A 15,097-nucleotide genomic window follows, 5' to 3' on the forward strand; every position below is an offset into this window, starting at 1 on the left:
GCCACATGGAACCACTGGGCACTACCAATGTGTGACATTTCCTCAGTCAACCTTTGTGCTTTTACTATTTGGGAGGTAGGGAAATGTCCTTCTCTTCCTTACCTAGAGAACTCCTATGCAAGGTCCAGCTCATGAGCTGTCATTCTGTATATTCCGATTGTATTCACATTATCCAATAGTAGTATTGTTCACCACCTGATGTGAAGAGCCGACTCATTGGAAAAGACCCTGGTGCCAGGAAAGATTTGGGGCCAGGAGGTGAAGGAGGCCACAGAGGATGAGATGGTTGGGTGGCATCGTTGACTCAATGAATGTGAGTTTGAGTAAACTCCAGGAGATACTGAAGGACAGGGAAGCCTGGTGTGCTGCAGTCCGTGGGGTCACAGAGTCAGACATGACTGAGCAACTGAACAATGACAAATAGTATTGTAATTATTTAATACCTGTCATTCTCACTCAGGGGTTCTTAGCTCTAGGAAATATGTGTTAGTCCCTAGATCTATAATCCCCAGTGTTGCTGTCGGGCACACAGAAGGCACTTGAGAGGTTGTATGAAACAACGAATGAGCCTCTAAATTTGGGATTGGGCTCATATGCAAGAAGGGTCTTCCTCTTCTCTTTGTTCAGTTCACCGGCTGTGTTCTCCCACAAACTTTCATGTATTTTTCAACAACTGTGGAGACTGTATTCAGGCCTTATGATGTGATATGGCTACTTCTGATTATTCCTGAATTGGGGAGTGGGTGGCATGTAAAATATCTTAAAGCAAATAGGCCCTCCCATAAAAGCTTTTCTTAATTGGAAGAAGAAAAGATTTAGGTTCAGTGCAAGGTTTGAACAAAATCTTTGCCTGTCAATTAATCCAGGAAAATGACCTCCCACACCTCCCTTATCTGCTCTTCTCACTGATTTAACAGAAAGAACTGGAATGTCGCTGACACCACCATGCTATCCAGAGGAGCAAGACTCAGAGCTGTTTTTTTCCATTAAAAGGAAATTATGTAAAGTCTGCAAGCTGAGGCATGTTTTGGTTAGTTTTTCATGAAAAGCTATTCTAATTCAGTGGGTTAACCATAGCTATTTTGGAGAAAAGCTGTATTAGGTGGATAGTCTCAAAGCCAAAATGTCAGACATTTTAATTAGTCTAGTTGACTAATATTAATTATATAAATAAAAATGAATTTATATATGTATAAATTCTGTTCTGAATTTTCCCTACCAACAAGCATATATAATAGCCTAAAAGTAGAAATAGATTTCACTTTTAACTGTTGCTAGTCTGATTACAAATAAGAAATTCTCTGTGGTTAAAAGCAACAACTTCAGGCAAATAAAAATGCATAATGACCACAGAAAATCTTTCCTTAGAAATATTTCTTGGGTTTAGCCAGAGTTCTAGATGAAACCAATTTATTTTCTAGGAAGTTGCTATACTGGGAACAGTAATCTGGTTCAGTGGTTCACAAATACTAACCCAATGATGAGTGAAAGGCAGGTGGCAGATGGAACTTGAAAGGAGATTTTTAAAGTGCTATTTCTAGATCCCCCTAGATAAACTGGCTTCCCTGGTGGCTCAGCTGGTAAAGAATCCGCCTGCAATGCGGGAGACCTGGGTTCAATCCTTGGGTTGGGAAGATTCCCTGGAGAAGGGAATAGCTACCCACTCTAGTATTCTGGCCTAGAGAATTCCATGACCTGTATAGTCCAGGGGGTGGCAAAGAGTTGGACATGACTGAGCGATTTTCACTTTTTTGGGCTTCCCTGGTAGCTCAGCTGGTAAAGAATCCATCTGCAATGAGGGAGACTTGGATTTGATTCAGGGGATGGCTACACACTCCAGTATTCTGGCCTGGAGAATTCCATGGACTATATAGTCCGTGGGGTTGCAAAGAGTTGGACACGACTGAGCGACTTTAACTTCACTAGATAGATAGTGATTTGGTGTGTCTGGGAGGGGGAGCAAAACCCCAGCTAATCTGATGCAAAGCTGGGTTTGGGGTCCACTCCCTTTCCATCCTTTACCTTGCTTGGGTGCAACTTAAGACAGCACCTTGGCACTTTTTTAAGTGGCACATCTATCTGAAACCTAAACTGTGTGTGGCTGTGCCCTGCCTGCTGGTGTTCTATAGCAAGAGCCACAGGCTACATGAAAATGTATTCACCACTCAGAGAGCCAGAGTTTGGTGTTCCCGGGCAGTCAACAGCCTCTTCATATGTAAGTGATTTGTCACAGATTATTCTGGACTTACTCTATTGTGCAAGAGAAGTGGAATGGCCTAAGTAAAACCACTCCTCAGCAGTCTCTGCTCTCACGAATTCTGAAGTTTTCCCCAGATCAGGATGGGAGGGACCGAATCTTTCAAGCTAGACTGTCCTCTTCACCTGGTACAAATGTGGCCCGTGCATCTAAATGCACGGGCCTTTCTTCTGAGGTCAATGGAAACCAGATACCTCAGCCTGTTCTTCAAGCTGTAGATCAGAGGCCTGACTGAGGGATAAACATTCTGAGGAAGCTTCTCAAGGATGAACGGGGGTGCAACTACCTGAGAACGCCCAGTAATTCCTGGACTCTCTTATCTTGAAAACTGATTATTATTAGAAATATAGTGGGTTATTGGAAGATGGCTCATATACAAGGCAGTAGGTGACCACAGGATATCAAACTGTTTCCTTTAATATGAACCACTAAGCGTTCTAAACTTCCTTGTCATTATATATATATGTGTGTGTATAAGTGAAGTCAAGTGGGCCTTAGAAAGCATCACTATGAACAAAGCTAGTGGAGGTGATGGAATTCCAGTTGAGCTATTTCAAATCCTGAAAGATGATGCTGTGAAAGTGCTGCACTCAATATGCCAGCAAATTTGGAAAACTCAGCAATGGCCACAGGACTGGAAAAGGTCAGTTTTCATTCCAATCCCAAAGAAAGGCAATGCCAAAAAATGCTTAAACTACTGCACAATTGCACTCATCTCACACGCTAGTAAAGTAATGCTCAAAATTCTCCAAGCCAGGCTTCAGCAATAGGTGAACCATGAACTTCCAGATGTTCAAGCTGATTTTAGAAAAGGCAGAGGAACTAGAGATCAAATTGCCAACATCCGCTGGATCATCAAAAAAGCAAGAAAGTTCCAGAAAAACATCTATTTCTGCTTTATTGACTATGCCAAAGCCTTTGACTGTGTGGATCACAATAAACTGTGGAAAATTCTGAAAGAGATGGGAATACCAGACCACCTAACCTGCCTCTTGAAAAACCTGTATGCAGGTCAGGAAGCAACAGTTAGAGCTGGACATGGAACAACAGACTGGTTCCCAACAGGAAAAGGAGTACATCAAGGCTGTATATTGTCACCTTGCTTATTTAACTTATATGCAGAGTACATCATGAGAAACGCTGGACTGGATGAAGCACAAGCTGGAATCAAGATTGCCGGGAGAAATATCAATAACCTCAGATACGCAGATGATACCATCCTTATGGCAGAAAGTGAAGAACTAAAGAGCCTCTAGAGGAAAGTGAACGAGGAGAACGAAAAAATTGGCTTAAAACTCAACATTCAGAAAACTAAGCTCATGGCATCTGGTCCCATCACTTCATGGCAAATAGATGGGGAAACAGTGGAAATAGTGACAGACCTTATTTTGGGGGGCTCCAAAATCACTGCAGATGGTGACTGCAGCCATGAAATGAAAAGACGCTTACTCCTTGGAAGAAAAGCTATGACCACCTAGACAGAATATTAAAAAGCAGAGACATTACTTTGCCAACAAAGGTCTGTCTAGTCAAAGCTATGGTTTTTCCAGTAGTCATGTATAGATGTGAGATTTGGACTATAAAGAATGCTGAGCCCCAAAGAATTGATGCTTTTGAACTGTGGTGTTGGAGAAGGCTCTTGAGAGTCTCTTGGACTGCAAGGAGATCCAACCAGTCAGTCCTAAAGGAATCAGTCCTGAATATTCATTGGAAGGAATGATGCTGAAGCTGAAACTCCAATAATTTGGCCACCTGATGTGAAGGACTGGCTCATTTGAAAAGACCCCGATACTGGGAAAGATTGAAGGCAGGAGGTGAAGGGGACAACAGAGGAAGAGATGGTTGGATGGCATCATTGGACATGAGTTTGAGTAAACTCTGGGAGTTGGTGATGGACAGGGAGGCCTGGTGTGCTGTGGTCCATAGGGTCACAAAGAATCAGACATGACTGAGTGACTGAACTGAACTGAATTATAAATTTGTCCAAGTTATTCCTTAGGGTGGAGACTTTTAAAAAAATCTTTTGGCAAGCAGAGAGATATTCACTGACATCTTGTGTAATCAACAAGCACTGAAAGTCAAGACCTGACACATAGGAGAAACTTCTGCTGATCAGTAGGTGTATCTTCTACAGTGACAGTGAGAAGAAGAGCAAGCCAGGAGCTGTGAGCCCCATGCCACATGCTAGAAAGGACAACCTGGGGACAAAAGGGCTGGATGACCACAACAGGACAGCAGCTCCTCCCAGGCTCCTAACCCTTAGGGGAGAGAAGCTGAAAGTAAACCCCATGTACTGAGGAGTGTGCTCAACTGCTATAGACACTGGGAAAGGAAGATGAGCCACTAACACCCTCTAGGCCGTGTATAAAAGATGGCAGGTCTGTATCAAAAAAACAAAGATTCTCAGATGCTACTGTGAGAATCTCATCACCAGAGTGGTCCAGGGGACAGCTGGAGTCTGAAAGCTGGCTAGGCGGAGTACCCACGCTCCATCCGTCACCTTCAAAGCAGCAGCCTTCTAAGCACTTAGTAGGGTAGGCTCTGCTGAGCAAACAAGTGTCCCATTTGCATTTCTATGTTGCACTGTTTGCATTTTGCACTTCACCACTTTTCAGAACCTAAAGGTAGAAGTTCATTAAAACACCCTCCAGACTGCACAATGCTTCTTCTCAGGAGATAGGTTTCCCTTCCCCACAGGAAAAGGTCTTACTTCAGGGAAGTCCAAGGACGTCCTTTTTCTTCAAGACAAAGGAACTTGGTGCAAACCCCTTCCTCTTCTCATTTATATCTATAGTGCATGCCTCCATAGACGTATCTCTCCCACTCTGATAAGCCTCTCTTGATTAAATTTGCAGGTTAGAGAGAGTTAAGTGCTTGACTCTATTCACATAAAGTTTTGGATGGACAATGTGTCTGACTGGATGGAGTGGGATCAACCAATACATCTATGCAGACACATGCCCTGTGTTTAAGAACTGAGTGAGTATCTTTGTTCCCAAAAGCATCTTCTGGAAGTGATGAGCGCTGACTGCCAAGGAGAGTATTTGTCTTTAATATTTCTATGTCATCTCCAGCTACCCTGGATCTGTTGACAGTTGGCACCTCATGAAGAGGGGGGACCTCACATGATTCTTGGCATGTTTTGATGAGTTTTTGAAACTTTTCTTAAAAGCTTACTTGGCTCTATTTATCTACTCATGCTTATTTGCCACCCAAAACTAAAAATAAAAGTGTAACATTAGAAAGTATGATCACTGTCTCATAATGATACTTTTGACCTTTAGTGAATCTTGAGTGAAAATATTGTTTCACTGCTTTTTCTCAGATGGACATCAGTGTGCAAATTCTGTCAATACGGCAAGATATTTGAGTTCTGTTAGAGAGTATCTCGGAGAAGGCAATGGCACCCCACTCCAGTCCTCTTGCCTGGAAAATCCCATGGATGGAGGAGCACAAATATATTTATCCCAGCTCTGCAAAAACGACAAAGACCATATTCCAAACCTTTTTCACTACTTAAATTAAAAAAAAAAAATTTAAAACATGCCATTTAATTTAGTAGAAAGTTAAATCTTTAAAACTCTTGGGCACACTATTTAAATGCTCTGCATCTTGATTTCCCCCTCTTTAATCTGTGAATAATAACAATACTTGCCTCTGAGTCTTGGAGACCAAATGAGATAATATATGAACGTGCTTTGAAATTCAAAGACTAATTAGTGACTTATTTCCCTGGAGCATTGATTTGGAACAGGAGAATCACCACAACCAGGATGTGTTTCACCTCTGCCCTCAAGCAAAATACTCAGGCCATGAGTTAGGCTTTTACTAGAGTTACATTTTTCCTAAGGAAGTCTGGTAAGATGTGTATAAAGAAAAAGACATTAACATTTTACAGGCACAGAAATGAAGCTGAGTCCGAGTGTTTTTATGCCTTGGATAATTTAATTTTGTATTATTAGAGCACTAAGACTTGGGAACCAGAATCTGAATCGGGAGTGTAAAGCTTACTGTATCACTTGGACAAGTCATTGAATCTCTCTGGTCTTAGTTCCCATGTCTATAGAAGGTCACTGGGCTAAATGTGGGCCTTCCTGTCTCCCATATGGGATGGTTTTTGCCACCCCATTATAGGAAGGAGAGCAATTATAGTAAAAGCTATATTATTAAGCCTTTCTAATAAGGCACTAAGTTGTTCACATGTATTGATTCATCTATCTGCATAACAACTGCCCTTGGCAAATTCTACTATTATGCTTACATCAAGAATGAGGAAACTAAGGCAGGAGAAGTTAGATGACTTGGCTAAGCTCAGAGTAAATGGTGGAGCCAAGGTATGCATGGGACAGTCCAGGTTCTGAGCTGCAAATGTTAACCATACCTCATGCTGAGATAAATTCTTATATAGATGCTAAAGTTTTCCTCACTTAATGTACGCATTGTGAGAGTTGTACCGTAAAGAAGGCTGGGCACCAAAGAATTGATGTTTTTGAATTGTGGTGCTACAGAAGACTCTTGAGAGCCCTTTGGACTGCAAGGAGATCAAACCAGTCAATTCTAAAGGAAATCAATCCAGAATATTCACTGGAAGGACTGATGCTGAAGCTGAAATTCCAATACTTTGACAACTTGATGTGACCAGCTGACTCATTGAAAAGACCCTGAGGCTGGGAGGGCAGGAGGAGAAGAAGGTGACAGAGGATGAGATGGTTGGATGGCATCACTGACTCAATGGACATGACTTTGAGCAAATTCCAGGAGATAGTGGAAGACAGAGGAGCCTTGCATGCTGCAGCCCATGGGGTCGCAAGAGTTAAACATGACTTAGTGACTTAACAACAAGGACTCATTTAAACTAACCTATGAACACATTCTTATAAGAAATGGAAACTTTCCTGATAGAGCTAAAGTGCCCTTTGACAGTTCCCACCAACCAACCATGGCGGGCCCCTCCATTGAGGTTCATTCAGTTCAGTTCAGTTCAGTTCAGGCGCTCAGTCGTGTCCGACTCTTTGCGACCCCATGAATCGCAGCATGCCAGGCCTCCCTGTCTATCACCATCTCCCAGAATTCACTCAGACTCACGTCCATCGAGTCTGTGATGCCATCCAGCCATCTCATCCTCTGTCGTCCCCTTCTCCTCCTGCCCCCAATCCCTCCCAGCATCAGGGTCTTTTCCAATGAGTCAACTCTTTGCATGAGGTGGCCAAAGTACTGCAGTATCAGCTTTAGCATCATTCCTTCCAAAGAAATCCCAAGGCTGATCTCCTTCAGAATGGACTGGTTGGATCTCCTTGCAGTCCAAGGGACTCTCAAGAGTCTTCTCCAACACCACAGTTCAAAAGCATCAATTCTTCGGCACTCAGCTTTCTTCATTGAGGCACTGATAAACATTTGGTGGGAATGTTTTTCAGTCTTTTTCTAGACATTTACAAGAATACAAGTGCACTATGGACATACAGAGTATGTTTGTGTATGTTTCAATCTGCCTTGTATCATGCTTTATGCATTATTCTGCAATAAATTTTCTTTACTTAACATTATGCTTAAAAACACATTATTTTCCCTCTGCCCAGCAGTGGAAAGGAGTCAGTAAGTGTAATTTATTTTATGGGAAAGCTACACAAAAGTATATTTAACCAGTATTAATGGCATCTCATCATTGGGAATCTGCACTGCTGAGATGGCTGCTAAGAATGAGGATATTTTCATATGCTAACTAAACTGGCCTTTATGTTGATTCTTCTATTGAAGAAAACATAGTTTTTGGAAGGGGTGATACTGAGTTTATTGAATTAGATTTTTCTATTTACAACTGAGATCACATCTACTTACTATTTTGTGAGTCTACATTGTTTCTAACGTGTTCACACTTATGAATGGGCTCAATCATACAAAAACCCACCCAAGGGCTCACATTGTTTTAAAAGAGCCGTGCACACATTATACTCCTCATACAAAGCAATCTTTGATTAAAAACCACTAGTTTCAAAGAACAGTCTGATTTTGAACATGAACCAAGATACATACTGTATGATCCAAAAATCTATTTTAGCTATTGTGTATAGTTGCTGTCTTACTGCACTATACATATATATTATTTTTTTTATAAAGAACACTGATGAGGGGCACCATATGGTATTAACTTTAATTAGACAGCTGACTGTCTCCCCCTCCCCCAAAAAATCTTTGGCCAAGAGTGCTCCATTGTGAAAACTGAAAGTATCTGGTGATACTTTAGCAGCAGTCTATTGGCTTGTCTTTTTCTTATTGATTTCCAGAAGCTCTTTATATATTCTGAAAGCTGATAATTTGACTGTTACATATGTTGCAAATATTTTCTCCTAGTTTGTTGGGTGTATACTTTATAAATCCTCACAGCACTGCAAACTATTTATTATTCTCTCTTCTCAGTTTTATAGGAAAGGAACAGGAGATATAGAGGATATACATCTTGCCTCAAGTCACAACAGACAGCAGAGTCAGAATTTGAAGCCTGCCTGCTTCCATACTCAGTCTTACTATCGTTTTTGACTCTGTCTATTCTAACAGTCCCACTTGGCTAAGTGCAAGGATTCTTGTAATAGGCAATGAATATAAACTCTTTAATTCAATTAGTAAGTTCTCATCCATTTCCATTAATATCATTTGGTGTGACAATGTGCAAGCAGATCCAAAAAGCATAAATCAAACCAAACCTCTGGAAGGCAGGAGCCAAGTCTGGCTGGTGGTGCTACACCAGAGCCCACTGCAGTGCCTGGCAGGTGGAAGCACTGGGCACCCATGAGGTGAAAGGTCCTGTCTCTAGCAGGTAGAGTTCTACTTGCCTGGTGTTGCTGCCCATGGGAGGATTTGTGTTCTTCAGAATACCCCTGAGGTTGATTACAGATACTGTGGGTTTTCTTTTGTTTGCTTATATCTGTACTCTTTCTCCCCAGAAGTTAATGTCCCAGAGTCAGTAAGAAGTAAGATTCTGAGATTTGGATATGCCTCTGAAACTCCTTGCAATGTGCTACTGGGCAAGTAAGAAGTGCCTGATATGTAGTAGGCTACATGATAATTCATCATGTTCTCATTCCCTGATCTCTACCCAGTATTCATCCTTCTAAAATACTTTTGGTAGTAGGGAGGTATTTAAAAAAACTTAAATGTCACCTTCTCTATAAAATATCCCCCCAAAACTCACTTTAGTTCCTGCTCAAATAAAAATGTATTCCTTTCTTCCTCTGCCTTCCTATTGCAACTTTTCTTCTTCCTAAAACAGCATTTATGATATTATGGTGATTTATTTACTTCTCTCTCACATTAGACTCTGAGCTCCAGATAACTAGCACATCTCATTGGCTAGGTATTCCCAGCACCTAGTATACACCTGACATGGAGCACAGGGCAGTCATTCTGCTGAAATGTAAATGACAGAAAGAGAGGGGAAGTCAAGGGATGTGGGGTGGAGTTCTGGGTGGGTGGGGAGTGAGCGTCAGTGAGCAGAGTGGGAACAATAACGAAACAGTGAGCTGGGGTTGGAGGAGGAGAGGAGGGGGAGGATGTGGTGATGGAGACGTGTGGCTGGGCAGACGCTGGGGGTTAGGGTCCCATCACTTCTCCTGATGGCATGCAACAACGCCTGGAACACTAGTCCATATACTGCTCCTCACAAGTTCCTCCCAAATCTCATTGCCATCAATCAAACAGAACTCATGTGCCCTCTTCTCAGGGCAGTGATGGGACTAAAGTGGAACAATGCAACATGGGGAAACTGCCTGGATGAGAGGTGCTAGCATGTGCAGAGCAGGAAGCTGGCCCCGAGGGTGTGGAGTCAGCACACAGCTGGGACCAGAACCCAGGTGCCTGGACGGCTAGTCAGGGCCCCTCCCACTGCATAGGGCTGCCCCTCGGGAGCTCTAGAGAGGGGAACGTTGGATTTTAAGTAATGCAAAGGAATTCTTCGTATGCTTGCACACAAAGCCTATACTCACGGCCAGCTCCAAGGCGAGCCAATTGGATGCTGAGAAACAGGAAACAACCAAGCTATGAAGTAAACTGATCCAAGTGTTGAAAAGATAATTTGTCCAAAACCAGACCCCTGGTGAAGCTTCACTGTGTTATTTATTAGCTAAGGGCAGGAGTATGTGGAAACGAAGGGTTGCTGGGACCATTGCTGGAAGATCCTTAAGGCCATTACTAAGTTAAATATCAGGAGCGAAGGCTCTTTACTCTCTAGAATTTCCAGCTCCTTTTCTGGGAAGATTTTCCAGTTATGAAATCAGTCAATCTGGGGAACATTTCCTGCATTTAACTTTCTGATGCCACCAAAGACAGAGAGAGAAGGGAAAGACGTGGTGCCGGTAGTGGAGTGCTCTTCTTCCCAGGGGTGTGGGAGGGAGACGCCTTTTTTCACCTTGCCAGGCTTCCTTCTGAGGCAGCGCCTGGGGGTCCCCTAGTTGTTCATACAGCAATTCTGAAGCCCAGCCTGGTGTTTGACTCTAAGTGTGGGAGACCCTTCCTGGCAAGGTTCCATGCTCGGAGGCGGGCACCATAGACCTTCAGTTCCACACAGCAGTGGCCCTCAGCGAGATTATGACAATAGCAAGCAGAGGCCTTAAGACACGCCAAGCACAGATTCAAGACCACCAGAGAGCAGCACCGCTGTCCATTCCCAAACACTCCACGGGGAATGATATTTTAATGTCTCCAAGCTTTATTTCCCTCATCTGCAGTAGGGAAACTCTAGAGAAGACATCCCAAATGTCTGTCTTCAAACCAGCTGTACCACAATCACCTGGGTTACATGTTAAAACCATCAATGACACCTTTGGAAAGATATCAAGAAATTGATATCAAGTCTGTTTCAAGAGGGATGGTACATGAGGGCAGAGCATTGGAAAGGAACTTTCCAGTATACAAATTCTTTTTTTTTCTTTTTTAACTTTTGCATCCATTGCATGTAATAATTCAAAAACAACAAAATAACTCACATTTAAAGATGAACCACAAATATAGATTTCCAGGTCCTACCTGAGTCCAGAAAAAATGGGCAGTGCTTTTAACCCAGTCTCCAAAATGGGTCTGAAACCAGGACTCCTATCCTCCAGGATGACTCCTCCCTCCTGATGGAAGATCCTGTTTTACAGATAAAACTGAGTTCTGAGAATGGTGGGAATTGGGCCAAGTCACACTGTTACTTATCGAACAGTAAGTAAAATCTGGGTTTTCAGTGCGAAGTCTTCAACCTGCTGTTTTTTATGCTCACCCTGCTGTAGCCCCAGCATCTTCTCCTCCTCTCAATTCTACCTCTCTACACAAGAAAGACTTTTCTTGTCTCGGATCCCTTGCTCTTCAAACCCTGCTTGCTTCAAGCTAATCTGGTAAATGGAGTGATGATGTGTTTAGTGGGTACTAATGGGCCAATGTGCTCTATTAAAAGACACTCATGAACCCTTCTGGAAACATTTGCAATCAATGACTGTGTTTCACTTCTGTAATGTAATATGGGGGATTCAGTATAATGATTTTTCTAAAATTCTACCCCAGGAGGCAGGGGAGAAAAAGCAGCAGACTCAAGTCCTAGGACCTGGGTTGAAAGGTTTACCGTGTGGAAGTCATCTCTCTTTTTGGGTCATTTTCTACATGTGTAAAATGAGGGCATTAGACTGAATAATCTCAAAAGTCCTCTTTAATGCTTAACATTCTATTATATAATCCCTGCCTGAATCTGTCCTTTCTGTTTAAATCTGCATGTTCAACCATAGGCTCTAGAAGATATAATTGTGCTTTTGGAAAAGACTTCTCAGTAACTGAGTATTTTGTAACTCTGAGCTTGAGTAGCAAGGTTTTAGCCATTTCAGGATTAAGTGGGTAGCAAGGGGGACCTTGGGGCTTCCCAGGTGGCACAGTGGTGAAGAATCTGTCTGCCAGTGCAGGAGACACAGTAGATGCATGTTGGATCCCTCGGTTGAGAAGATCCTCTGGAGGAGCAAACGGCAACCCATGTCAGTGTTCTTGCCTGGGAAATCTCATGGACAGAGGAGCCTGGCAGGCTACAGTCTATGGGGTTGCAAGGAGTCAGACATGACTGAGCAACTGCAAAATGGAACTTTCACACATGCAAAAGGGACCTTTCAGTGCAGATTCAGTCTTAATCACAAAAAAGAGGAATAGCTTGGGATTCATTAAAAAGAAACTGAAACCAAATAAAAGTTAAAAATGGAAAATAGCCTATTAGGATTGGAGAAGACCCAACACAGGAAGTTGCATGTCAGCACAGATACACTTGACCTCTAGTGATTCTGCTTCTGCTGAGGGAGGAAAGCCAGGTATGTGTCTGAGAAAGAATGTTCAAGAAGAGATGCTGTCGGTGGCAATGCCTTAAGTTCTCCCTGTACCAGCTGGGATAAAGAGCCTTGACCTAAGGTTTCTCTCCTTCTAAAATGCAAGTGTCTTGAGACAATACTACCCACCCCAAGTATATATGACTTCTTTATTAGGCTGCATGGGGTCTTAGTTGCAGCACGTGGGACCTTTCATTGTGGCACATGGGCTCCAGAGTGTGCAGGCTCAGTAGCTGCAACACATGGGCTCAGCTGCTCTGTGGCTTCAGGGGTCTCAGCTCCCTGTGTGTGCATGTGTGCTCACTGAGTTGTGTCCGACTCTGTGATTGCAGGTAGGCTCTTTCTGTTCATGGAATTTCCCAGGCAATTCCATGGGTTGCCATTTCCTCCTCCAGGGGATCTTCCCTGACCCAGGGATCAAACCCTCGTCTCCTGTGTCTCCTGCACTGGCAGACAGATTCTTTACCACTGAGCCACTTGCTGCTGCTAAGTTGCTTCAGTCGTGTCCGACCCTGTGCGACCCCATAGATGGCAGCCCACCAGGCTCCCCCATCCCTGGGATTCTGCAGGCAAGAACACTGGAGTGGGTTGCCATTTCCTTCAATGCATGAAAGTGAAAAGTGAAAGTGAAGTCACTCAGTCGTGTCCGACTCTCAGCGACCCCATGGACTGCAGCCCACCAGGCTCCTCCATCTATTGGATTTTCCAGGCAACAGTACTGGGGTGGGGTGCCATTGCCTTCTCCGCTGAGCCACTTGGGAAGCCCTTAGTTCCCTGACCAGAAATAAAACCTTGTGCCCTACATTGCCAGACAGATTCTTAACCACCAGACCACCAGGGAAGTCCCATATATAGGAAACTATCAAATCTTTTTACAAATAGGGTCTTTTAAATTGTGATAAAATATACATAAAATGTACCATTTAAACCATTTTGAAGTGTATAGTTTTGTGGCAATACATTCATCATTGTGCAACCAACACCATCATCCATCTCCAGAACGTTTTCATCCTTTTCAGCTGAAATTCCACACCGATTAAATAGTAACTCCCCACTTCCTCCTCCCCCATTGCCAGGAACCACTCTTCTACTTTCCATCTCTGTGGATTTGACAATTCTGGTACCTCTTATAAGTGGAATCACGCAATATTTTTCTTTTGTGCCTGGCTGACTCACTTAATAAAATGTCTTTATGGTTCATCTGAGTTGTAGCATATGTCAGAGCATCCTTCCTTTTTAAGGCTGGGTAAAATTGCATTGTATGTATTGCTGTTGTTCAGTCACTAAGTCCTGTCCAACTCCTTGAGACCCTATGGGCTGCAGCATGCCAGGCTTGCCTGTCCTTCATCATCTCCCAGAGTTTACTCCAACTCATGTCCATTGAGTCTGTGATGCCATCCAGCCATCTCGTGTTCTGTCACCCCATTCTCCTCCTGCCTTCAATCTTTTCCAGCCTCAAGGCACTTTCCAGTGAGTTGCCTCTTTGTATCAGGTGGCCAAAGTATTGGAGCCTCAGCATCAGCCCTTCCAATGAATATTTAGGGTTTTATAGCACATTTTATTTATCCATTCACGGTCACTTGGATTGCTTCTGTTTCTACTGTAAATAACACTACTGTGAATGTAGGTGTACAAATACCTGAGTCCCTGTTACAACAAGGTTTCAGTGGAGTGGGAGGATCAACCCCCTCCCCTTCAGAGTTTCTCATAACCTTCCCATGGAGTGGGTCCCCCACTCTCATTACTTTAGGTCTGGTCACACCCTGGCATCGACCACAGCAGATGGAAGCCCCCTCATCAGTGAGCCCTTGCTAGTAGGCAGCTGTGTCCAACACCCCCAGGCTCCCCTTCCCGACCAGCAAGGCCCTGGCACAGCACAGTTTGGTGGAACATTTTCCTCACATCCGTGGACCTTCCTGCCTCTTCAGCTGAGGACATGGACTCATGACTCAAAGTCACGTATAAGAATATCTTCCAAAGTCTTAATGACCTTCAAAATAGGAAAAAATTTAATTGAAGTGTATGGGAAACTCTCTCCTAGAGTAGGATTTTAAAGGTTACCAAAACATTTCTGAACAATGTGTTGAATAGACAAGACTAAAATTGTGGTTGAGTTTCCTGAAAAGAACTCCTGACAAACGTATTTATCACAAAGCCCTCGATATCGCTGAGGGTATGTGGAAAAAGAGACAAGCCTTTCCAATATGGATGTGGCTTTCTGCATTAATTTATTTGTTATCTTTGAGAAGGAAAAGGAAAAAAAAATGCCAAATCAGAATCCTGGGTCATGATGCCCCAAGCCAGGGTGGTTTTATTTTCCCCAGGTTTTTTAAGGTTATCGATTCTTCTTGTGGGTGAGACTTGTATCCAGTTCATAAGAATAACTGTTTCTTGTGGGAATGAAACAGAACAAACAGGCAGCAGAAGAATGTGTTCTGGGCTTTTTTCAGGTTTGCCCTCTGCAGTCCTTTGGGTTGAACGGATTTGATGTAGCTAAACCCTTGGCAGAGGG

This window comes from Oryx dammah, unplaced genomic scaffold (assembly GCF_014754425.2).
Source record: "Oryx dammah isolate SB20612 unplaced genomic scaffold, SCBI_Odam_1.1 HiC_scaffold_26, whole genome shotgun sequence".
Taxonomy (NCBI): domain Eukaryota; kingdom Metazoa; phylum Chordata; class Mammalia; order Artiodactyla; family Bovidae; genus Oryx; species Oryx dammah.